This window comes from Medicago sativa, chromosome 6 (genome assembly GCF_051527215.1).
Source record: "Medicago sativa cultivar Bolivia chromosome 6, Bolivia_mono, whole genome shotgun sequence".
In the NCBI taxonomy this organism is placed as follows: Eukaryota; Viridiplantae; Streptophyta; class Magnoliopsida; order Fabales; family Fabaceae; genus Medicago; species Medicago sativa.
In genome coordinates this window covers 36,249,210-36,276,552 of record NC_140754.1, presented here as the reverse complement: position 1 = coordinate 36,276,552, position 27,343 = coordinate 36,249,210, and the positions used below count along the sequence as shown (strand labels likewise).

Below are 27,343 nucleotides of genomic sequence, written 5' to 3'. Positions count from 1 at the left end.
TTCCGGGAGTGTGTGGGGGGGGGGCATGACAGGGTTGAAGACTTACAAGCAAAGTATGAAGAGATGCATCAGGAAATGAGAGCCCTAAAGGGAAAAGAAGCTTACGGGAGATCTGCTTACGACCTCTGTTTGGTACCGGATGTCCAGATACCCCATAAATTCAAGGTACCTGACTTTGAAAAGTATAAGGGAGACTCCTTCCCGAAGGACCACTTGACGATGTACGTAAGGAAAATGTCTGCGTATGCTAAAGATGATAAGGTCCTCATCTACTTTTTCCAAGAATGTTTGGCTAACCCCGCTTCGAAGTGGTACATGAACCTGGACAAAACAAGCATCCAAAGTTTCCAGGATTTATGTGACGCCTTTGTGCAACAATATGATTACAACGTAGACATGGCGCCAGATCGAGGTGACCTCCAGGCTGAAACTCAAAAGGATAGAGAAACATTTAAGGAGTACGCTCATCGATGGAGGAATATTGCCGCACAGGTTAGCCCAGGGTTGGAAGAAAAGGAGATGACCAAGTTATTCTTGAGAACTCTCAGTCCATTCTACTACAGAAAAATGGTAGGGAACGCATCCAGGAGCTTCGCAGAGATGGTCGGCGTGGGTGTAAGTGTAGAGGAAGGTGTCCGAGAAGGACGAATAGTGAAAGATGGTGCGTCTACTAGTGGTACGAAGAAATATGGTATCAATTTTCCAAGGAGGAATGAACAGGAAGTCGGTATGGTGACCAACGAGAGAACCCGGCAACACTATCCGGCATATCAACATATTGCTGCCATCACACCTACTGCCAATACTATTCAACCACCAAATAGCCAGCCTCAATTCCCACAATATCCCCAACAATCATACCAACAACGTCCATATCAACAACAACCATATCAACAAAATCTCCCACAACCCTACCAACAACAACAACCTCGACAAAGATTGCAAATTGACCCGATCCCCATCACCTATGCAGAGTTACTTCCAGGTTTACTCAGAAAGAATTTGGTCCAAACCAGAGCACCTTCCCCAGTACCAGAAAAACTACCAACGTGGTATAGACTTGACCAAACTTGTACTTTTCATCAGGGGGTCCGAGGACATAATATTGAAAACTGCTATGGCTTTAAGAACGCGGTCCAGAGGCTGATCAATGACAAAAGATTAACCTTTACAGACTCAGCGCCAAATGTTCATACCAATCCATTGCCAAACCATGGTGCTGCAGCAGTCAACATGGTCGAAGATTGCCAAAAGACTCACCTCATTCTGGACGTTCAACACATCCGAACACCTTTGGTCCCACTACATGCCAAGTTATGCGAAGCAAACCTCTTTGAACATGATCACGATGTCTGCAAAGTGTGCCTCCTAAATCCCTGGGGTTGTCAGAAGGTAAAATATGATATTCAAGGACTCTTGGACCAAGGAGAGCTTGTTGTTGAAAGAAAATATGAAGATGTATGCGTTATAACTCCAGAAGAGCCTTTGGAGATATTTTACGACAGTTGGAAGTGAGCCACTGCCCCTTTAGTGATCTATTTACCAAGACCATTACCTCATGTTTCCCAGAAAGCCATACCTTACAAATACAATGCCACAATAGTGGAGGACGGGCACGAGATTCCAATACCACCTTTGCCTTCTGTAGACAGCATTGTGAAGATAGCAGAGTATTGAGAAATGGACGCGTCATTCCTACATTATTCCCAAAGAAAGCTAGTGTTCTGGTGCCTGAACCCGTACCAGCAAAAGATCCTAGTATAAACAAAGAAACGGGCCAGTCTAGCGGGACCAATTCCGATCTGGATGAAGTTCTCAAGATGATCAAGAAAAGTGAGTACAAGGTAATCGATCAATTGCTACAAACACCCTCAAAGATATCTGTATTGTCCTTATTGCTAAATTCTGAAGCTCATTGAGGTGCTCTGATGAGAGTGTTAGAACAAGCTTTTGTAGATTATGATGTGTCTATTGATCAGTTCAGCGGGATATTGGGGAACATCACTGCATGTCACAATTTGAGTTTCAACGACGAAGAGCTCCCGGAACAAGGAAAGAACCATAACTTGGCACTGCATATATCCGTGAATTGTGGGGTTGATGCTTTGACAAATGTGCTGATAGACACTATCTCATCACTGAATGTGATGTCCAAAACAACGTTTGATCGACTCTCCTACCAGGGTACACCTCTGAGACTAAGCTCGGTGATGGTAAAAGCTTTCGATGGTTCGAAGAAGACGGTTCGAGGAGAATTAGACTTGCATATTACAAATGGGCCAGAAGTGTTCCAGATTACTTTCCAGGTGATGGATATTCAGGCTGCATACAGTTGCCTGCTGGGTCGGCCTTGAATTCATGCGGCTGGGGCAGTGACATCCATGCTGCATCAGAGGCTAAAATTTGTGAAGAACGGGAAGCTAGTGACTGTTAGAGGAGAGGAGGCTTTGCTAGTGAGCCATTTGTCGTCTTTCTCCTTTATTGGCGCTGATACTACAGATGGAACGTCATTCCAAGGGCTAACCATAGAAGATCAGAGTACAAAGAAGCCTGGGGCCTCCATCTCTTCCTTCAAGGATGCGCAGAGGGTTGTTCAAGAGGGTGACTCCGCAGGCTGGGGACAAGTTTTGAACCTGCCAGGGAACAAGCGTCGAGAAGGTCTCGGTTTCTCTCCATCAACAGAGGTTCCCAAGACAAGGGTCGTTATCCAGCCAGCCAAAGGTACTATCAAGGGTGCTTTCCACAGTGCCGGGTTCATTCATCCCCCGTCAGAGACCAATGCTATTATTGAAGACAATCCTGAAGAGGTGCCACTTATTTTCGTCACACAAGGAGGGACTAGCCGTAATTGGGTGGCCATCGATGTTCCTTTTATTGCTCATGTGTCCAAGTAATGCATCTGCTTGTTTTTTTTTATGATTTTTCAAAAACAAAAAAAAAATCCTTTCGCCCCGTCCCAAGCGAAAGTGAATCTATCTAGAGCTTTTTGTTTCAAGAAATTATCATCAATCAAATAAAAATGTCATTTTGTTCCCGACTTTTGCTTTACTTTTCTTTTGTGCATTTTTTGAAAAAATGGTAATACCAAAAAAACCCAAAAAAATATATAATCACCTTCGAAAAATCTGCATTTCACTCATTTTCTAAAATCATCAATCATATGTGCAGATTAAACATCAATGAACCTGTTGAACAATATAACCCTATGATCTCTCCCAACTTTGAATCCTTTGTGTACGAGGCGGAAGAAGAAGAGAATGAAGAGATTCCCGACGAGATCTCTCGGCTGCTTGAACGAGAAAAAAAGACCATTCAGCCTGATGGGGAAGCCACAGAGATAATCAACGTGGGTACCGAAGAGGACAAGAAAGAGATCAAGATTGGGGCATCACTTGAAACAAGCGTCAAGAAACGAGTGATAGGACTTCTCAAAGAATATGTTGATGTGTTACTGAGATATGCCGGGTCTAGATACTGATATTGTGGTGCACCATTTACCTTTGAAGCCAGAATGCCCGCCGGCCAAGCAAAAGTTAAGAAGATCCCGCCCTGATATGGCCCTCAAGATTAAAGAGGAAGTACAGAATCAGATTGATACAGGTTTCCTTGTTACATCAGAATACCCTCAGTGGCTTGCCAACATAGTGCCTGTTCCAAAGAAGGATGGTAAAGTCAGAATGTGTGTTGATTACCGTGACTTAAACAAAGCTAGTCCCAAAGATGATTTCCCATTGCCTCATATCGATGTACTGGTTGACAGTACTGCAAAGTCCAAGGTTTTCTCCTTCATGGATGGTTTCTCCGGTTACAATCAGATCAAGATGGCACCAGAAGACAGAGAGAAAACATCTTTCATTACACCTTGGGGCACTTTCTATTACAGAGTCATGCCGTTCGGCTTGATCAATGCAGGTGCTACCTATCAAAGAGGTATGACTACTCTGTTCCACGACATGATGCACAAAGAAATTGAGGTTTATGTGGATGATATGATCGTCAAGTCGATTACTGAAGAGGAACATGTCGAGTATTTGTTGAAGATGTTCCAACGACTGAGGAAGTATCAACTCCGTCTGAATCCTAACAAGTGCACCTTTGGTGTCAGATCCGGAAAGCTTTCGGGTTTCATTGTCAGTCAGAAAGGTATTGAAGTCGATCCCGACAAAGTCAGAGCTATCAGAGAGATGCCTGCTCCATAAACGGAAAAGCAAGTAAAAGGGTTTCTCGAACGACTAAACTACATTTCTAGGTTCATTTCTCACATGACTGCAACAGTGGACCAATATTCAAGCTACTCCGCAAAGAACAAAGTATCGTATGGACAGAAGATTGCCAGAAAGCCTTTGACAGCATCAAAGAATACTTGCTAGAACCCTCGATTCTCATCCCTCCAGTTGAAGGAAGACCACTGATTATGTACCTAACTGTGTTAGAAGATTCCATGGGTTGTGTGCTCGGACAACAAGATGAAACCAGAAGAAAGGAGCACGCCATCTATTATTTGAGCAAGAAGTTTACTGATTGCGAATCTCGATATTCCATGCTTGAGAAGACTTGTTGTGCTCTAGCCTGGGTTGCCAAACGCCTCCGTCACTATATGATTAGTCATACTACTTGGTTGATATCTAAAATGGATCCGATCAAGTACATCTTCGAGAAGCCCTCCTTGATAGGAAGGATTGCCCGGTGGCAGATGTTATTATCTGAATACGATATTGAGTACCACTCTCAAAAGGCAATTAAAGGTAGCATCCTTGCAGATCACTTGGCTCACCAACCGATTGAAGATTATCAGCCAATCAAGTTCGACTTTCCCGATGAAGAGATTATGTATTTGAAAATGAAGGATTGTGATGAACCACTTCTCGGAGAAGGTCCAGATCCTGAATCAAGATGGGGTTTGATATTCGACGGGGCTGTTAATGCTTATGGTAGCGGAATTGGGGCAATCATTATTACTCCTAAGGGTTGTTTTATCTTGGTTTTCGGGTGTCAAACATTGATTACGTTTGAACCTTTTTAACCGGTGATATCTTATTTTTTTCTTGGGAAGGGAAAAAGTAAGCAAAACCCTTGAGAATCGAGGTCCGGGAGTTATTTTCGCTACGGGAAGGTGTTAGGCACCCATAACGACTATAGTATCCTATAGGAACCGTCTTTAATTTCTACGCGCGCGCTTTATTTTTAAATGCTATTTTGAAAGAAAATATTAAGCCTAAGAGTTTTTCTAAGTGAAGAATTGGAGGGAGAAGAATGCGTTTGAATTTTTATTTTATTTGAATTGAAGGAATTTTGTTCCTTGCCTACGTACCCGATTAAGGGATCAAATCCACCGTAGTTCTCTTCCAAAAATGTTTTTGTTTTTGTTGGTTGATTTTAGGTTTGAAAATGAATTTTGAAGAATGAGAGAGAGGCCTCAAGGGCATAAGATTGTGAAATTGTGAGGTTGAATTAGTCATTTGCAAAATATGGTCTAAGTATGATTAAAACTCATTAAGTTTTTATTTAAGAAAGAAAAGGGAAATTCAATGGGATTTTGATCCCAAGGTTTATTAAGAAAAATATTTGAGTGATGTTGTTCATATTTTTTTGGAAAATTGATTTTTTCTAAGTGTAAAACCTAAGCATTCATCTAAGCATACAATCCTAAACATACATCTAAACATGCATATTCTGAGCCATATTCCTAAAGTGATGTGTGTGCATGTGTTGGTGCTTGTGTCGGTGTACATTATTAGAGTCCATTGTCCTTTACATCATTGGCCTAGATACATTCTATGGTCTTGCAAGAATTTTAAATTGCATGAAAGTAAAATATTACAAGAACTCCTAAGTCTTTACATTCTAATTTTTGCATGAACTTTAAAGTGTAGAAAAATAAAAGGATGAAGATGTGAGATGGGAGATGAAATGCTCATGATATATGAAATTCAATAGAGGAAATTGTTAGTAATATAAGGCATAGAGAATAGAGGTATAGGTAAGTAAAGCCATCATAACCAAAAAGGAAAAAATGGATATATAAAATAAGCAAAAGTAATGCATAATAGACCTAAAATTCCTCACTAAAGCAAGGCTTAACTATGACTTATAATTCTCATGGTTCAACATATTTTCAAGACATGAAATCCAGGTTTAAAAATGAGAATCTAAGAGTTATAGTAAGCCTTACATTTTAATGTGAATTTAGGCCTATTTACACTATTTATTCACCCACATTGCTTGCAAAGCAAGCAAGTAAACAACATATGCACATGACCAGTAAAAACACATTCAAACCGAGGTAAACTTCTCACAAAATCACATATCATGAATCACAAGTGTAAATCAAGAATTGAAAACAAAATTAAGCCAATTTTCACCAATTTTTAACATGAAATTCAAGGAATGAAACAAGAAGTAGCATCAATATTCCCTATCAATTTTTCCAGTATAAAACTATCAAAAAAACATCACAAAATCATGAAGAAAACACTATGAATTTTAATGGAACTTTTATGAAAAATTTCAAGTTCATCAGAGGTGTGATTGGCAAAAAAAATGTGAGAAATAGCAAAGAGAATCAACAAAACACAGTATACACAGATTATAGGCCCAAACCCACGTGTATGGATACACCTGGATCATCCAAGAGCCTCAGAGGCGTTGGATTGATCCAGATCTTCCAAAACCTAGATCCAACGGCCTCAAGAACGAAGGAGCATGATAAACGGTGTGTGCACGCGCGCGTGGGATTGATAGGCTGGTATATAAGTCAAAACCAAGGGAAAAACCACACAAACCTCACTCGTTTCTCTCTCTACAATGTTCCTAGAGAGAGAGAGTCTGCAAACTCTCTCTTCTCCGACCTAACACCGGTCATCTTCAACCTTTCTCCGACGCAGTGGCCGGCGGTGGCGCCGCCGCGTCGGAGCCTCAAACCACCCAGATCTAAGACCTAATCACACGTTTCTAAAGCTCTTTCTCTCCTCTGTTTGATTCCAGCATCAGTTTTCTAAAAAGACTCTTGAATCAACGTAGATCGGAGGATTTGTCTTACGGCTTTGATGTTTTTTTCGTTAACTCTTCTTCTTTTTCCCTTGTTCAAATGATTCTTTGAAGGAAAGCTCTTAAATCGTTCCGATCTACTTTGATTCGTAGCAACAAACGCATGTATGAAGCAAATACTCTAGATTTTCAAAGGAAAAAAACGAAAAGAAAAGGAAAGAGAGTCTGATACCTGTGTTTAGGTCGGAGATGTGACGAACGAAGGAGATGTGAATTCTTCGATTGTTCTTCTTCTGATGAACTTCGTATTCTTTCTCTTCTCTGATGCGACTTCGAATTTGATCTTTCTTTCCCTCTTCTCCTCAAATCCTTCGTGATCGCGTGAGTCTCATCGTCGTTTGATGATGATTCCGCGTTGGAATTGCGAAGGTGAAGCTTGATGATGATGATTTCTTGGAATCTCTGAAAGCTTCTTCCTCTTTTTTGTGAATTCGAACTGTTTTTGTGAAATTGAGGAGAAATTTGATGCTTCTGTGATGCTTCTAATTCGGTTAGGGTTTGAATTTGGTGAAGATTGAAGGATTTTGAACGGTTTTATGGTGGATTGTGTTTCTGGAAATTCAGTTAGGGTTTGAGGATGATGAAGTTGTTCATCGTGTTCTTGAATTCTTTTAGTTTTTGATCTGTGATTTTGGAGAGAGAAACTGAGAAAGTGTTTGTGTGAGTTGGCATGAAGTGAATGGATCTGTGTGATTTTGACTGATGAGGTGGCCTTTTATAGGCTGCCACTTGTGAATGCTGGACCAATAGAATAGTGACACATGGACTGGACTTGTAACTGACTGGACAAATGAAAAAATGACACGTGGACTGGACTAATGACTTGGACCAAAAGGACTAAACTGAAAAATAATAAAAGATAAGGACCAAAAATGAAAAAATGAAAAAAAGACACAAAAGGACTAAAAATGCAAAAATTAATAAAATTGAATTTTAAAAAAGTAATTTGAAATAAACGTAAAGTGAAACGATTAAAAATGACAAAACGGACTAAAAGGAACCAATGGCTTAAATGAGGTACTTTAAAGTAACCTCTCCCTGCCGAAATTTCGTGTGAAATGACCAAAATGCCCCTGGGGCTAAAACGACTAAAAATGACTCAAATGCAAATTTTAAAATGGATTTTTAACACAAAATTAAAGCAAGAACTTATACAATCGAATTAAAAGACCCAGAGACAATTTTTTTAGAATTTAACCAGGGTTTTAACACATGAAAAGACTAAAATGCCCCTAGGGGCAAAACTGACTCAAAATGACTTCAAATGCAATTTTTGAAATGGGTTTTGACATGGAATTGAAATAAGGACTTATATAAACCAATTGAAAGGACTCAAGCAAATTTTTAAAAGACTGAAAGAAATTTTATCATAGGGAATGACTAAAATACCCTTCTATGTGAATTTTGCAAATAACATTGAAATAAAATGCAAATAAAGATGTAATTGATCAGAGACATATCAAATGACTTGAAATACAAGAAAAGAAAAAATTGAGTTTGTATTTTTAGGTCCAAAATCAGGGTATAACAGCTGCCCCTATTTAAGTTTCTTTGTCCGGAGAGTCAAGAGACGAAGTCTTTGATTTGACGGGACGAAGATACTTAAATATTAACATTTGCACTGCTTTTGGACATAAAAATACGTTTTTAGATTTTCAAAAACATGAATGTCATGCAATATTTTGATTATGAATGCAAGACAAATAAACTGGAGTCTATGGAGCATGTCATGTCACTGGGGATCCAGGTGGACATTGACAGGGTAGACAAACCAGGGGATAGAAAATAAGGTACAAGCTTGTTCTTTGGATCGAACTAGCCACTTGACCAAGGAATTCAAAACAAGAGATAGGTATAAGCTGTTCTTGGGATCGAACTTGGCACTTGACCGGAAACACAGACATAGAGGCGGACACAAGCTGTTCTTTGGATCGAACTTGACACTTGATTGAAGATACAAACAGATAGACAGGCACAAACTGTTCTTTGAATCAAACTGGCCGTTTGGCTGGAGATATAGACAAAAGGGTAGATACAAACTGTTCTTTGGGTCGAACTTGCCGTTGGATCATCACCACATCATGTAAGTAGGTGCAAACTGTTCTTTGGATCGAACTTGTCGTTTGACTGATAACAAAGCTTAGGCTGGGTACAAACTGTTCTTGGGATCGAACTCGTCGTTTGTCCGGAAATATAGGTATATAAGCAGGTACAAGTTGTTCTTTAGATCGAACTAGTCACTTGATCGATAACAAGATATGAATTGGGAATCTGATTTAACAAGATACCAATTGAGGGTAAATTGTTATTGACTCGATTTGAAGATAGACATGACCATTTTTGTTGGCCCAAAATCAAATTGAGAGTGAATTGACATTGATTTGAATTGAATTGAAAGTTTGAGATTGAAAGAGAGATTGAGAATAGACATAGACATTGGATTGACATTGAGATTGGATTGGAAATTGAGATTGAATTGAATTTGACATTCGAAATTGGATTGAAGGCTGAAATTGGATTGAATTTGACAATTGAAATTGAGATTGTGATTGGATTGAAATTGGAGATTGAGATTGAATTTGACAATTGAAATTGGATGATTGAAATTGAAGTTTGAGAATTGAGATTGCATCGAATTTTGAGATTTGAAATGATTTGAAATTGAGATTGAGATTTGAAATTGCATCGAATTTGACAGTTGAAATTGAATTGAATTGAAATCGAGATTTGAATTGAAATTGGAAGTGAGTTGAATTGTAAATTGAATGTTGGTTCAAATTGAAAGTGGAAATTGAACCGAATTGAAAGTTGAAAACCCGAAAGGGCGGCTTAGGCAAAAATGAGCACCCCGCTGATTGACAACCTATGAAGGCAATTCAGGCAAAAATGGGGCAATGAAGAGAATCTTACTCCCCGGTGAATCGAAAACCCGAAAGGGCGGTTCAGGCAAAAATGGGATTGAAAATGAAAGAATGAAATAATAAAAGCATTGACCACAGATGCGAACATCCAATGTTTACCCAGCATTGACACGCCTAGCAACGGCGACCTGTATCCAAGAATCTTCCAAGGTTCCCCTCCTCTACGAGTTTATATTTCCCTCAGCCATGGTTTTGATACGTCTCAACGACGATCTCTCCAAAGAGGATTTTCCCCTGTGAATATGTTGCAGCACGAGCCATTACGTGCCCAATCTTCCAATGTTTTGTCTGCCTTTGTGAAACTCCTCTGTCAAATTACAAACCAATCATGCATTGCAAGCATTCATACATGCCTAATCATGCATTTTATGTGCTCGTACATTCAATAATCTTGTTATACCATACATACATGCTGCATTTCCATTCATTTTCATTCTGTTTTTTCATTCTTGCCATTGACCACAGATCGTCCTGGGGAGTAACCTGCTTGTAACATGTATTGAAATAGACATTGACACTCATTTATTCATGCATGTTTCATTGAAATGTACCCTATTGCTCAGGTTTGCTTTCAAAATAGACAGAAAAGGATTTTTCAATTTTCAAAAAATGTTCGTTTCAGATATTGACATTATCAAAATGGAAAGAAAATATTTTGTATATAGCATTGAGAGTAGAAAGAAAAACAGAGTTTCAAACAAATAGCACAGGCTCAAATTGATGTAGAAGAGTGAGAGTCAGCCAAAGGCATGACTTCACGGATTTACAAAGCTTGGAAAATGGTAATTTTATCGGTTGGTGATACATTGAACACGATGACCGCTACATTTCATAGAAATTTTGAATTCACATGTACAGAAGCTTCTGATGAAGATGATCATTGACAGTTGCAGATGCCCCAAGGGTGATGGTGATTTGCCAGATATAGTTACTTGTCTTTTATCAACCTCATTTTTGCATGAACCGCCCTTTCGGGTTTTCGGTTCATCGAGGCGCTCATTCTTGCCTGAGCTGCGTACAATCTCAACGAGCTTTTTCATATTCATTTTTTTTGTCCCTAACTTTTTCCTGGATCGCCCTTTCGGGTTTTCGATCCACCGGGAAGCGCATTTTTGCCTAGGCCGCCCTTTCGGGTTTTCGACCTACCACGCTGTTCTTTTCTTTTTAGACAAAGTATTTCTTGACTATATCGGCATTTACAGGATTCGGAAGTTTGACATCATCCATGTGTGTAAGAATCAAAGCACCACCAGAAAAAGCCTTCTTGACAACATAAGGACCTTCATAGTTAGGTGTCCACTTGCCCCTTGGGTCGGGTTGCTGACTTATCCTCCTTTTCAATACAAGTTTGCCTTCCTTGAATTCTCGAGGTCGGACTTTCTTGTCAAAAGCATTTTTCATTCGCACTTGATACAACTGTCCATGAGCCATAGCATCCATGCGTTTCTCTTCAATCAAATTCAACTGGTCATACCGACTTTGACACCATTCAGCCTCGGTTAATTTTGCTTCCATGATCACTCGAAGAGATGGAATCTCCAATTCCAGAGGGAGAACTGCTTCCATACCATATACCAAAGAGAAAGGGGTTGCCCCGGTTGAACTGCGCACTGTAGTACGGTAACCATGCAAGGCAAACGGTAGCATTTCATGCCAGTCTTTGTAAGTAGTGACCATCTTCTGAACAATCTTCTTGATGTTCTTGTTAGCGGCCTCAACTGCACCATTCATCTGAGGTCTATAAGGAGAAGAGTTGTGATGTTCAATTTTGAATTCTTCACATAAGGCTTGCATCATGCTATTGTTCAGATTGGAACCATTGTCAGTGATGATCTTGTTGGGAACACCATATCGACAGATGATGTTATTCTTGATAAACTTGACAACCACTTGCTTGGTCACATTTGCATAGGTAGCAGCTTCGACCCACTTGGTGAAATAGTCAATTGCCACTAGAATGAAACGATGTCCATTGGCAGCTTTTCGTTCAATTCTTCCGATCATGTCAATGCCCCACATAGAGAAAGGCCATGGGGAAGATATAACATTGAGAGTGTGTGGAGGCACATGAATCTTGTCAGCATAAATTTGACACTTGTGGCATCTTTTGGCATGTTTGTGGCAGTCACGCTCCATGGTTATCCAGTAATAGCCGGCTCTTAACAGTTTCCTTGACATGGTGTGGCCCGAAGCATGGGTCCCAAAAGTACCATCATGTACATCATGCATCAACTTCTCAGCTTCTTGTTTGTCAACACACCTCAACAAGACCATGTCATAGTTCATCTTGTATAGGATTTCTCCGTCCAGAAGGAATTTGCTAGCCCATCTTCTCAAAGTCTTTTTATCCCTGTTGGAAGCACCAGGATTCATGATTCTGCAAGAATTGTTTGATGTTGTAATACCAAGGCTTTTTATCATTCACATCTTCATCAACCTGATCTGACACATTTTCAACAGTAAACACATGAGCGGGTCTATCGAGACGCTGCATTTTGATTACGGGCACATCATTCCAGTGATTGACACGAAACATGGAAGACAAAGTGGCAAGAGCGTCAGCCATCTGATTTTCATCCCAATGGATGTGGTGCAGCTCGACCTTTGTAAAGTATGTCAACAGACGACTTGCATAGTCACGGTATGCGATTAGCTTCTCATGATGAGTCTCCCATTCACCCTTTATCTGATTAATAACAAGTGCAGAATCTCCATAGATGTCAAGGTGCTTAATTCTCAGATCCAGGGCTTCTTCAATGCCCAAGATGCATGCTTCATATTCAGCTATGTTGTTCGTGCATTCAAAAGTTATTCGAGCAGTGAAAGGAATGTGGTGCCCTGCGGAGTCACAATGATGGCCCCAATTCCTTTACCATAAGCATTAACAGCACCATCAAACACCAATCCCCACTTGCTGTTGGGATCAGGCCCTTCATTGATCAGTGGTTCTTAACAGTCTTTCGCTTTCAAATACATAATCTCTTCATCAGGGAAATCAAACTTAATTGGCTGGTAATCATCAAGAGGTTGACAGGCAAGATGTTCAGCAAGGATGCTTCCTTTGATTGCTTTCTGAGCTTTGTACATAATATCATATTCAGACAACAACATTTGCCAACGTGCAATCTTTCCAGTAACAGCAGGCTTTTCAAAGATGTACTTGATTGGATCCATTCGGGATATCAACCAAGTTGTATGATTCACCATATAATGACGCAGGCGTTTGGCAGCCCAAGCTAAAGCACAACAAGTCTTTTCAAGCATTGTATACCGAGTCTCACAGTCGGTGAACTTCTTGCTCAGATAGTAGATATCATGCTCTTTCTTTCCGGTCTCGTCCTGTTGACTGAGAACACAACCCACTGAATCATCCAACACTGACAGATACATAATCAAAGGCCTTCCTTCCACTGGCGGGACAAGGATAGGTGGTTCCAACAGGTATTCTTTGATGCTATCAAAAGCTTCCTGGCATTCATCATTCCATACAACAGGCTGATTCTTTCTGAGCAATTTGAAAATTGGTCCACAAGTAGTAGTCATGTGAGATATAAATCTTGAAATATAATTCAGACGGCCGAGGAAAGCTCTGACTTGTTTCTCAGTTTGAGGGGCCGGCATCTCTCTGATGGCTCGGACTTTGTCAGGATCAACTTCAATGCCTCTCTGGCTGACAATGAAGCCTAGCAATTTTCCAGATCTTACACCGAATGTACACTTGTTAGGATTCAAACGCAGTTTGTACTTTCTTAATCTTTCAAACATCTTTTTCAAATACACAACATGCTGCTCCTCATCACTTGATTTCACAATCATGTCATCAACATATACTTCAATCTCTTTGTGAATCATATCATGAAACAGAGTTGTCATCCCCCTTTGATAGGTAGCACCAGCATTTATCAAGCCAAACGGCATCACTTTATAACGGAACGTTCCCCACGGAGTGATGAAGGACGTCTTTTCTCTATCTTCAGGTGACATCCGTATTTGGTTGTAACCGGAGAAACCATCCATAAAGGAGAACACTTTAGACTGAGCAGTACTGTCAACAAGCACGTCAATATGAGGCAATGGGAAATTATCTTTTGGACTAGCTTTATTCAGATCTCTGTAATCAACACACATTCAAACTTTCCCATCTTTCTTTGGTACTGGTACAATGTTGGCAATCCACTCAGGATATTCAGCTGTCATAAGGAAACCTGCATCAATTTGCTTTTGTACTTCAGCCTTAATCTTAAGAGCCATGTCTGGACGAGACCTTCTCAATTTCTGTTTGACAGGAGGACATTCAGGTCTTGTCGGTATCCGATGTTCCACAATCTTGGGATCTAGACCCGGCATATCTTCATAGGACCATGCAAAGACATCTGGATAATCATGGAGAAGCTGAATAATCTTCTGTTTCACTTCTGGCTCAAGTGCAGCACCGATCTTGATCTCTCGCTTGTTCTCTTCAGTACCCAGGTTGACAAACTCAATCTCTTCCTGGTGAGGCTGAATGGCTCTTCTTTCTTGCTCAAGAAGTCGAGTGATCTCATACGGTATCTCTTCATTATCCTCCTCATCTTCAGCTTCATATACAGGGAATTCAAAATTTGGAGGAACCATAGGGTCACTGTGTTCAACGGGTTTATTGTGGTTCAATCTGCATAATATGATTGGGATGATTTTTAGAAAAAGTTTTTCATGCAGATTTTTGAAATTAATAAGAAAATACAGATGTTTTGGTTTTTTCTGGCATTACCATTATTTCCAAGAAAAAGGCACTAAAAAAGTAAAAAACAAAGAGTCGCGAGAAAGACGACAACTTTTATTGATAACGGCAATGCCGAAACAAACATGCCCTTACAATGATATCACTTTCGCCTTGGGCAGAGCGAAAGGATTGTTATTTTGAAAACAAAGAAAAACGTGAGCAACAAGACACATTACATGGAAGCATGCATGATTAAAGGAACATCAATGGCCTCCCAATTTCTCACAGTGCCTCCTGGTACAACAAATGTGGGCACATAACTACTCTCAGCAGCATCTTCAGCAATAGCTTTGATAAACCCAGCACTGTAGAAAGTTCCTGTTGAAATGCCTGAGGTCGGGGAGAACCCAAGGCCTTCTTTACGCTTGTTTTCCAGAATCTGAATTACTTTGCCCCAGCCAGCAGCTTGCCCTTCTTGAACAACCTTCTGAGCGTCTTTCAATGAAGCCATAGCAGTACCAGCTCTTCGGGGCTCCGCACCTTCAACAGTCAAGCCTTGAAATGACGTCCCTTCAGCGGACCCTGCTTCAACACAAGAGAAAGATGACACTTGGCTAACCAGATATGCTTCTTCACCATGTACAGTGACAATCTTACCGTTCCTCATGAACTTGAGCTTTTGATGCAAAGTAGAAGTTACTGCCCCAACGTCGTGGATCCATGGTCTTCCGAGGAGACAACTGTAAGAAGCATTGATGTCCATGACCTGGAAAGTGATCTGAAATGTCTCAGGACCAATGGTAATTGGCAAGTCTACTTCCCCAAGAACATCTTTGCGAGATCCGTCGAAAGCTTTCACCAGATAGCTGCTTCCCCTCAGAGAAATTCCATGATGCCTCAATTGTCTCAGTGTAGACTCAGGCATTACGTTTAAAGATGACCCAGTGTCCACCAACACATTGGATATCATGTCAGACTTACAGTGCACTGAAATATGCAGAGCCAAGTTGTGGTATTTCCCAGCTTCAGGGAGCTCATCGTCACCAAACCCCAAGTTATTGCAAGCAGTAATGTTACCCACTATTCCGTTGAACTGATCCATAGAGACTTCATGATCGACATAGGCCTGTTCCAGTATTTTCATTAGCACTTTCCTGTGAGCCTCTGAGCTCAAAAGCAAAGACAAGATGGATATCTTTGACGGAGTTTGCAGCAGCTGGTCCACGATCTTATAATCGCTCTTTTTGATAAGCCTCAGAATTTCGTCCAGATTAGACTCGTCAATAGATTGGCCTGTCGGGCCGGTATTCTTGTCAATAGGAGGAGCAACTGGTGGAGTTATCGTGGCAATAGGTGTAACCACTTTCTTTTGAAACAAGGGTGGACGGACTTTTCCGCTTCTTAGGGCTGTAATTTCTCCTGCAACATTATCAACTGTAGCTGGGGATACCAGAGGCACTTCCACTCCATTCTCAATCATAGTTGCATTGTACTTGTAAGGGATTTCTTTTGTAGAGGCATAAGATACAGGACCAGGTAGCCTGATCACTAAGGGCTCAACATTCCTTGTCTGGGATGCAACTTCAACCGGGGAATCATGAAATACTGGCACAATCACACATACATCACTGACAATCAAGTACTTGTCATCCATCAGACTCTGAATATCATCTTGTACCTTACAACAGCCCATAGGATTTTGAAGACATTCTGAACAGGAAGCGTGATCGTGATTGAACAAAGAGGCTTGGCAAAGTTTGACATGAATCGGTACCAAGGGAGTAACAACATTACGGACATCCAACATGGGATCCTCTTGAGGAACGGGGATCCTTTCAAAAGCTTTAATCATGTTAACAGCAGCATGGTTTGGAAGTGGATTGTCAAGAACATGAGGAACACTGTTTTCAAAAGTCAATCGTCCTTTTTCGATCAGGTCTTTTACAATATATTTCAGAGCATAGCAACCTTCGATATCATGGCCTTGAGCACCCTGATGGAATTCACATGTAAGATCCTGTCGGAACCTGGAAGGCAATGGATTAGGCGGAGGCTTGCCTGGTCTAGTGACACAGTGTCCCTTAGCAAGTAGAGTTGGGAGCAGCTCAGCATACCGCATTGGTATTGGTGGAAAAGAAGGTCTGGGTCGGGGACCCTGTTGTTGCTATTGTTGTTGCTGAACAGGAGGCTGTTGTTGTACTTGTTGAGCAATGGCATTGACGGGCACTGGTGGTTGACCCGGTGGCAAAGGATATTGCTGGTAGAATGGTGCGAAGAAGGGATGTTGAGAGTACTGCATGTATTGATAGGGCAGAGGTAATTGAGTAGCAGTTGTAGATGGGTTACCAGATACCATCCCTACTTCGGATTCTTTCCGCTTATGGTGGCCATTACCATACTTCTTTGGTGCACTGGCTGAAGATTCACCCTTCTCAAGAACGATGATACCTTCTCTGACGGCCTCTTCTAGACGAGTTCCCATGGTAACCATGTCGGAGAAGTTGTTTGGAGCAGAGACTATCATTCTTTCTTTATATTCTTTCTTCAGAGTCTTCAGGAATGTCTGTGTTAATTCTTCCTCATCAAGCCGAGGAGAAACACGGGCAGCTGCCCCTCTCCACCTCTGAGCATATTCACGGAAAGTTTCATCTCAATTCTGAGACAAAGACTTAAGAGAGTCCCTGTTTGGCTTCAGACGGGAATTGAACTCATAATGACTTTCAAAAGCAGCAGCAAGTTCCTCAAAAGTATGAATATTGTCTTTGCTCAAACCAGTGTACCAATCTGCCGCATCTTCTGCTAGGCTGTCTTGGAAGCAATGTATCATCAGTGCATCATTATCTGCGTAATTGGCCATCTTCCAGACGTACCGAATGACATGGTTATGTGGACAGGAAGATCCATTGTATTTGTCAAAGTCTGGCACTTTGAACTTCTTAGGAATCTCAAATCGGGATACCAGGTGTAGATCACGAGCCATAGCAAAGACGTTGCTTCCACAGCTAGCTTTGACCTCACGGAGTTCTCCAGCCAACTCTCTCAACTGTTGTTTCATAGCCTCCATTGCGGGGTTTTGTCCACGCGGAGTATCAACATCAATCACCTGTTGCACAGTGTGGACAATAGGATCGGTAACAACGGTAGTCACCTGAGGCATAGCAGTAGATACGGGAATCTGTCCTTGACCAGCAAAACCAGAGACACCAGCAGCAGTATTAGGAGAATAATAAGCTGAGAGACCATAAGGACGCCCATTGGGCATAACAAACCGAGCATCGGTAGCCACAGTAGATAGTGGGATAGATGGAATTGCTTCAGTAGAAGCTGGGACAGATGTGGCTGGTTGTTCTTGTGCAGCCATCAGAGCAGACATAGTGTCATGAGCCTTAGCCAAGTCTTCTTTCATAGCAGCCAATTCGGCACGGAGCTGAGCATTTTCTTCTTCAAAGTTAGCCATAGTCCTTCTCTTGTGAAATCTTGTTTGATGAACTCTATCTGGTTGGTAAACCTTGCGAACGCGAGCCACTTTTCAGACTGCGGCGGACAAAAACCAGGAGGCAATGAGCACGAGAGAAGTCTTTTGTGACCAATGAATGCATATGATGCATGAAATGTGTTAATGCATATGCAAAAAAAAGACTCTTTTTATGTTACCGAAGGGTTTTAGACAAATTAGAAGTTTGTAAGCATTACTAAACAACAATTAACATAAACGGGAGACAAACAAACAACATACAATTTTTACAAGACGATTCCCTTTGAAATGCTAAGCCAAGGGATAGACTTTGAAATGTAAAACAACATAAACAACTGGAAATAACAACAGGAAAAAGGAGATCCTCAAGCATAGGAAGTGGAAGCATCATCCTCAGACTCAGACTCATAGCTGCAGTATCGTGCATAGAAGTCACGGGCACCCCTAGCCCTCTTAGAGTCTCTCATAAGCAACCTATCTTTTTCTTCAATCTCTCTCTTAGCCTTAGCTAACTCTTTCTTCAGTGTCAAGACCTCATGAGTCTTCTGCTCATCCTTTCCATCCAAAGTCATGATCAAGTTCTCAGCCTCATAGTATCTAGCCTTCCACTGATGCTTCTCTCGACTCTCCATAGCTAGATGCTCCTGATACATCTCCTGGGTAGGTGGGAGCAGAGGCAAAGGCATGGTGAGAATAGATGCAGACACATATCTCATAGAGGGGTAACGTATACCAATCTCCACAGCTTGGTTTATCACCCACTGTGTATAGGCCTCATGAGCAACACCGGACCTTACACCCATATGCTTCACCTCTTTCTTCCGAAGCTTAGACCAAGCTCCTATGAAATCCTCTCTTATTCCCGTGGGAGCATTGGAGTAGTGAAAGAAGTAAGGAGCTGTAGCAAGATTGATGGGCTTTTCTTTCATCGGGAAACCAAATTGTCGCAAGGCGAGCTCCGGGTTATAGTTGATTCCACCCCGGGTACCAAGAAGAGGTACATTAAGAAACTTTCCACCACCAAAGATAATTTCCTTAACCCTAGAAGCGGGAGTGAGCCAAACCACTTCATTAGGAGTGAGAGCCATAATCCTCTGTGAAATAGACCAATTCTCTGGGTTGGCGTGAAAGGACTCCGGAAGGTGCGAAATAAACCACCTATAGAGGAGAGGCACACAACAAAGAATGTATCCACGACCTTTGCCGGAACGATCGTGAATAGCATGGTATGTGTCAGCTAGCAAAGTAGGAACCGGATTCTTGGAGTGGAAGATCGTAATAGCATTCATGTCCACGAAGTCATCAAGATTTGGAAAGAGAATAAGCCCATAGATGAGAAGTGCGAGAATGGCTTCAAGAGTGTCCTGACAAGTGGTTTTGAGGTTGGCTTTCCCAAGAAGATACTCTGAAGTGAACCCTCGGATACGTGCCTTAGTGACAAGATTCTTGGAGACATCGGTGGTCTTGAGATAGAGATCTTTAGCAATATCCAATGGAGTAGGAGGATTCTCAAGTCCCGCAAAGGGTACCCCCTTAGCAATAGATAGACCAGTCAAAGAAGAATAAGCCTCTAGAGTAGGCACCAACTAAAAGTCGGGAAAAGTGAAGCACCGATAGTCCCGATCATAGAATTGCACTAGAGTGTGCACAAGCTTCTCATCCACATTAGTCTGGAGAATAGTAAGTAAAGCCCTGTAACGACGTCGGAAACCAGTCGGATCCTTAACCTTGAGTGCCAAATCTCTCAAACTAGCCAAATCCACTTCCTTGAACTTGTAGGACTTAGTCTTCCCCATTCCTACAATGTTTACAAATTCAAATTGTCTAAGCCCTTCGATAACAATGCATGGAAAAAGTTTATGCATGTATGCATGTATGCATGAATGTATGGTTATGTTCAAGTTCGGAGAAAACATAGTGGGTTGAAATTCAAAGTCGAGAAGTCATGGGTGGACACGGCGTCCGGTGAAACTAGGGCTTTAGGATAATAGTAACCGGGTTCTAGAAAAGGTTCCCAAGTTGCAACCTCTCCGACGTATATCATGGTGTCACGAGACAACACTCGCTCCATGATTATCCGTGAAAGGTCTAACTTGAGTGTAGTATCGCGTGACGACTAAAACTCGAGACAACACTCGGTTTAGCCTCCGCACTACATTCTAGAAAAATGGCCATGGATGGGTTTGGTTATCTACGGTTCATAGCGTCATAGAACAAATAGAAGTAAAGTGCCTAAACGCGACAACACGCGCCGACAACATCACCCCTAAAATGCCTTAGCTATGTGGGATTGATCGCATAATCCAAAACACGAGGCAACCCCCGGAATGAATTGTCGATTATATCCCTCCTAAATCCTAAGTTCACTCAGCCCGGGTGTAGGACTTTTGATATTCTCACCCCACACGTTTGCAAGAATTTAAACATTTATTCACATAGGAAAGCAAGTAAAAGAAACAAGTAAAAAGAGCGCAAGCGTGGAAATAAAGACTAGGCGTAACTCTCGAATCTCCCCAGTGAAGTCGCCAGCTGTTTTATCTTGGTTTTCGGGTGTCAAACATTGATTACGTTTGAACCTTTTTAACCGGTGATATCTTATTTTTTTCTTGGGAAGGGACAAAGTAAGCAAAACCCTTGAGAATCGAGGTCCGGGAGTTATTTTCGCTACGGGAAGGTGTTAGGCACCCATAACGACTATAGTATCCTATAGGAACCGTCTTTAATTTCTACGCGCGCGCTTTATTTTTAAATGCTATTTTGAAAGAAAATATTAAGCCTAAGAGTTTTTCTAAGTGAAGAATTGGAGGGAGAAGAATGCGTTTGAATTTTTATTTTATTTGAATTGAAGGAATTTTGTTCCTTGCCTACGTACCCGATTAAGGGATCAAATCCACCGTAGTTCTCTTCCAAAAATGTTTTTGTTTTTGTTGGTTGATTTTAAGTTTGAAAATGAATTTTGAAGAATGAGAGAGAGGCCTCAAGGGCATAAGATTGTGAAATTGTGAGGTTGAATTAGTCATTTGCAAAATATGGTCTAAGTATGATTAAAATTCATTAAGTTTTTATTTAAGAAAGAAAAGGGAAATTCAATGGGATTTTGATCCCAAGGTTTATTAAGAAAAATATTTGAGTGATGTTGTTCATATTTTTTTGGAAAATTGATTTTTTCTAAGTGTAAAACCTAAGCATTCATCTAAGCATACAATCCTAAACATACATCTAAACATGCATATTCTGAGCCATATTCCTAAAGTGATGTGTGTGCATGTGTCAGTGCTTGTGTCGGTGTACATTATTAGAGTCCATTGTCCTTTACATCATTGGCCTAGATACATTCTATGGTCTTGCAAGAATTTTAAATTGCATGAAAGTAAAATATTACAAGAACTCCTAAGTCTTTACATTCTAATTTTTGCATGAACTTTAAAGTGTAGAAAAATAAAAGGATGAAGATGTGAGATGGGAGATGAAATGCTCATGATATATGAAATTCAATAGAGGAAATTGTTAGTAATATAAGGCATAGAGAATAGAGGTATAGGTAAGTAAAGCCATCATAACCAAAAAGGAAAAAATGGATATATAAAATAAGCAAGAGTAATGCATAATAGACCTAAAATTCCTCACTAAAGCAAGGCTTAACTATGACTTATAATTCTCATGGTTCAACATATTTTCAAGACATGAAATCCAGGTTTAAAAATGAGAATCTAAGAGTTATAGTAAGCCTTACATTTTAATGTGAATTTAGGCCTATTTACACTATTTATTCACCCACATTGCTTGCAAAGCAAGCAAGTAAACAACATATGCACATGACCAGTAAAAACACATTCAAACCGAGGTAAACTTCTCACAAAATCACATATCATGAATCACAAGTGTAAATCAAGAATTGAAAACAAAATTAAGCCAATTTTCACCAATTTTTAACATGAAATTCAAGGAATGAAACAAGAAGTAGCATCAATATTCCCTATCAATTTTTCCAGTATAAAACTATCAAAAAAAACATCACAAAATCATCAAGAAAACACTATGAATTTTAATGGAACTTTTATGAAAAATTTCAAGTTCATCAGAGGTGTGATTGGCAAAAAAAATGTGAGAAATAGCAAAGAGAATCAACAAAACACAGTATACACAGATTATAGGCCCAAACCCACGCGTATGGATACACCTGGATCATCCAAGAGCCTCAGAGGCGTTGGATTGATCCAGATCTTCCAAAACCTAGATCCAACGGCCTCAAGAACGAAGGAGCATGATAAACGGTGTGTGCACGCGCGCGTGGGATTGATAGGCTGGTATATAAGTCAAAACCAAGGGAAAAACCACACAAACCTCACTCGTTTCTCTCTCTACAATGTTCCTAGAGAGAGAGAGTCTGCAAACTCTCTCTTCTCCGACCTAACACCGGTCATCTTCAACCTTTCTCCGACGCGGTGGCCGGCGGTGGCGCCGCCGCGTCGGAGCCTCAAACCACCCAGATCTAAGACCTAATCACATGTTTCTAAAGCTCTTTCTCTCCTCTATTCGATTCCAGCATCAGTTTTCTAAAAAGACTCTTGAATCAACGTAGATCGGAGGATTTGTCTTACGGCTTTGATGTTTTTTTCGTTAACTCTTCTTCTTTTTCCCTTGTTCAAATGATTCTTTGAAGGAAAGCTCTTAAATCGTTCCGATCTACTTTGATTCGTAGCAACAAACGCATGTATGAAGCAAATACTCTAGATTTTCGAAGGAAAAAAACGAAAAGAAAAGGAAAGAGAGTCTGATACCTGTGTTTAGGTCGGAGATGTGACGAACGAAGGAGATGTGAATTCTTCGATTGTTCTTCTTCTGATGAACTTCGTATTCTTTCTCTTCTCTGATGCGACTTCGAATTTGATCTTTCTTTCCCTCTTCTTCTCAAATCCTTCGTGATCGCGTGAGTCTCATCGTCGTATGATGATGATTCCGCGTTGGAATTGCGAAGGTGAAGCTTGATGATGATGATTCCTTGGAATCTCTGAAAGCTTCTTCCTCTTTTTTGTGAATTCGAACTGTTTTTGTGAAATTGAGGAGAAATTTGATGCTTCTGTGATGCTTCTGATTCGGTTAGGGTTTGAATTTGGTGAAGATTGAAGGATTTTGAACGGTTTTATGGTGGATTGTGTTTCTGGAAATTCAATTAGGGTTTGAGGATGATGAAGTTGTTCATCGTGTTCTTGAATTCTTTTAGTTTTTGATCTGTGATTTTGGAGAGAGAAACTGAGAAAGTGTTTGTGTGAGTTGGCATGAAGTGAATGGATCTGTGTGATTTTGACTGATGAGGTCGCCTTTTATAGGCTGCCACTTGTGAATGCTGGACCAATAAAATAGTGACACATGGACTGGACTTGTAACTGACTGGACAAATGAAAAAATGACACGTGGACTGGACTAACGACTTGGACCAAAAGGACTAAACTGCAAAATAATAAAAGATAAGGACCAAAAATGAAAAAAAGCACAAAAGGACTAAAAATGCAAAAATTAATAAAATTGAATTTTAAAAAAGTAATTTGAAATAAACGTAAAGTGAAACGATTAAAAATGACAAAACGGACTAAAACGAACCAATGGCTTAAATGAGGTACTTTAAAGTAACCTCTCCCTGCCGAAATTTCGTGTGAAATGACCAAAATGCCCCTGGGGCTAAAACGACTAAAAATGACTCAGATGCAAATTTTAAAATGGATTTTTAACACGAAATTAAAGCAAGAACTTATACAATCGAATTAAAAGACCCAGAGACAATTTTTTTAGAATTTAACCAGGGTTTTAACACATGAAAAGACTAAAATGCCCCTAGGGGCAAAACTGACTCAAAATGACTTCAAATGCAATTTTTGAAATGGGTTTTGACATGGAATTGAAATAAGGACTTATATAAACCAATTGAAAGGACTCAAGCAAATTTTTAAAAGACTGAAAGAAATTTTATCATAGGGAATGACTAAAATACCCTTCTATGTGAATTTTGCAAATAACATTGAAATAAAATGCAAATAAAGATGTAATTGATCAGAGACATATCAAATGACTTGAAATACAAGAAAAGAAAAAATTGAGTTTGTATTTTTAGGTCCAAAATCAGGGTATAACAAGGGTGCACACATCCCCTTCACTGCTAGACTAACATTCGACTGTACAAACAACATGGCAGAGTACGAAGCATGTATTATGGGTATCGAAGAAGCCATCGATCTGAGAATCAAGAACCTCGACATTTACGGTGACTCAGCTCTCGTAATCAATCAAATCAAAGGAGAATGGGAAACTCGCCACCCCGGCTTGATCCCCAATAAAGACTATGCAAGACGATTGCTGACCTTCTTCAACAAAGTTAAGTTGTACCACATACCTCGTGATGAGAACCAAATGGCAGATGCTCTAGCTACTTTGTCTTCAATGTACCAAGTGAATCGTTGGAATGAAGTGCCATTGATCCATATCAGATATCTCGAGAGGCCTGCTCATGTATTCACTACTGAAGAAGTTGCTGATGACAAGCCATGGTTCCACGACATCAAGTGTTTTCTTCAAAGTCAAGAGTATCCACTCGGAGCATCCAATAAAGACAAGAAGACTCTAAGAAGATTGTCTGGCAATTTCTTCCTGAACGGAGACATTTTGTATAAAAGAAATTTTGACATGATGTTACTCAGATGTGTAGACAAGCACGAAGCGGATCTGTTGATGCATGAAATACACGAAGGATCCTTCGGAACTCATTCTAGTGGACATACAATGGCTAAAAAGATATTAAGAGCAGGCTATTACTGGATGACAATGGAAGCTGATTGTTACAAGCACCCCAGAAAATGTCACAAGTGTCAGATCTATGCCGATAAGATTCATGTACAGCCAACTGCACTCAATGTTCTTTCCTCTCCGTGGCCGTTCTCTATGTGGGGCATTGACATGATTGGAAGGATTGAACCCAAAGCTTCAAATGGGCACCGCTTCATTCTAGTGGCTATTGACTATTTCACCAAGTGGGTTGAAGCCGCATCTTATGCTAATGTAACCAAGCAAGTGGTGGTTAGGTTTATCAAGAATCATATTATCTGCCGCTACGGTGTCCCTAACCGAATCATTACGGACAACGGGACGAATCTGAACAACAAGATGATGAAAGAGCTATGTGATGATTTCAAGATCGAGCATCGTAATTCTTTGCCTTACAGACCTCAGATGAATGGTGCTGTCGAAGCCGCAAATAAGAACATAAAGAAGATCGTCCAGAAGATGGTGGTGACTTACAAAGATTGGCACGAGATGCTTCCATTCGCATTACACGGATATCGTACTTCGGTACGACATCAACGGGGGCAACCCCTTTCTCTTTGGTATATGGCATGGAGGCGGTACTTCCCGTAGAAGTTGAGATTCCTTCGATGAGAGTTTTAATGGAGGCTGAATTGTCAGAGGCTGAATGGGTTCAAAGTAGATATGACCAGTTGAATCTGATTGAAGAGAAGCGCATGACTGCCTTGTGTCATGGACAACTATATCAGAAGAGGATGAAACAGGCTTTTGACAAGAAAGTTCGTCCCCGTGAATTCAAAGAAGGTGATCTTGTGCTCAAAAAGATCTTGACTTTCCAACCCGACTCCAGGGGCAAGTGGACGCCTAACTATGAAGGCCCGTATGTTGTCAAGAGAGCCTTCTCAGGCGGTGCCATGACTCTTCAAACCATGGATGGTGAAGAACTTCCACGTCCTATAAACACAGATGCAGTCAAGAAATACTTTGTCTAAAAATTATAAGAACAGCTCGGTAAGTCGAAAACCCGAAAAGGGCGGCTTAGGCAAAAATGAGTGTCTCGGTGGGCTGAAAACCCGAAAGGGCGCTCCAGGCAAAAATTAGAGACATTTAAACAGAAATCATCATCCTGATACGCTGAAAACCCGAAAGGGCGGTCTATGCAAAAATGAAGGATTAAAAGAAAAAGACAAAGTAACTGCGTCCAGTCAGGCACATCCACTTGGGGTATACCTGCTATCAAAGAATCTCCAATCTGAAGCATCAAAAAGCAGTGGAATTCAAAGTTGTTAGGGAGGATAGGGTTATAAAGTTCAATATACCTCTCCATTTCAAATTACCATTTTTTCAAACTTTGTAAAATCTATGGAGTCGCACCATTGGCAGGCCACCATTCAAATAATAAAATTTGAGCCTTTGCCCCTTTACTTGAAATTCTCACTCGTTCTATTTTCCAAAATCTTTATATTTTTTTGATGATGATATTTTAAAAGCAAAATTCTTAACACTTTTTCATGTCTTTTTAAAAAGCATAAACAAACAAGCACATTTTGGGACTCGAAAGTAAAAGAAGCATGCCTCAACATTGTCCTCGATAATGGTTAAAGCTTGTCAAACAAGCATGGCTAAACACTGCAAAAGAAAAAAAAACAAAGGAAAGGCACGACGACTAAAGTGTGTCGATGAAAGAACATTCTGTATAGGCTTACAAATGGCGACTTCTTCCATATTTTTAATGGTTTCTCTCCCCAGAAGACGTTTGTTGTTACTTTGTCCCCAAGGAAACTTGCCTAGTGTGCAGTACTGCAACGTCGGTCCACTTCCCTCCCTACCAATCCTGTCTCATTTCATTGAGTCCATCTATCACATACAAGGAGTCACATTCATACATCCATACATCCATGCATCGACATTTTCGCATATTAGTACACATCATATACATCGCATCATTCATACATTGATTACATCAGTCATCCAAAGTCTGGTTTAACAATATTCTTTCAATTCGATCATCATTTCATCATTTCAAATGGCTAGTTCCGACAAAAGGACAACCTGAGTCAAATTAATCAATTTCAAGTGGCTTAGTTTCCGACAAAAGGACAGCTTGAGTCTGCCTTCAATCAATTTCAAGGGGCTAGTTCCGACAAAAGGATAACTTGAGTCAAATCAATCAATTTCAATTTCAAAAGTGTCATCCCCATTTTAGCTGTTCAAGTGTTGTCACTAATCAATTTCAAATAGTGTCATCCCCAGTCTGTCTGGTCAAGAGATGTCACTAATCAATCTTTTCAAGTGACAAGTTCTAACCAATGAACAACTTGAACCCTTTTCAAAAGTGTCATCCCCAGTGTGTCTGGTTGAGAGATGTCACTAATCGATCAATCTCAAGTGGCAAGTTCTAAC

The 27,343-nt window shown here is 40.5% G+C and overlaps 1 pseudogene; it reads left to right on the top strand.

Annotated features, from left to right (window-relative positions):
• The first annotated feature begins 75 nt into the window (after window positions 1-75).
• LOC146914855 (uncharacterized) lies at window positions 76-25,932 on the top strand (annotated as a pseudogene).
• The last annotated feature ends 1,411 nt before the right edge of the window (window positions 25,933-27,343 follow it).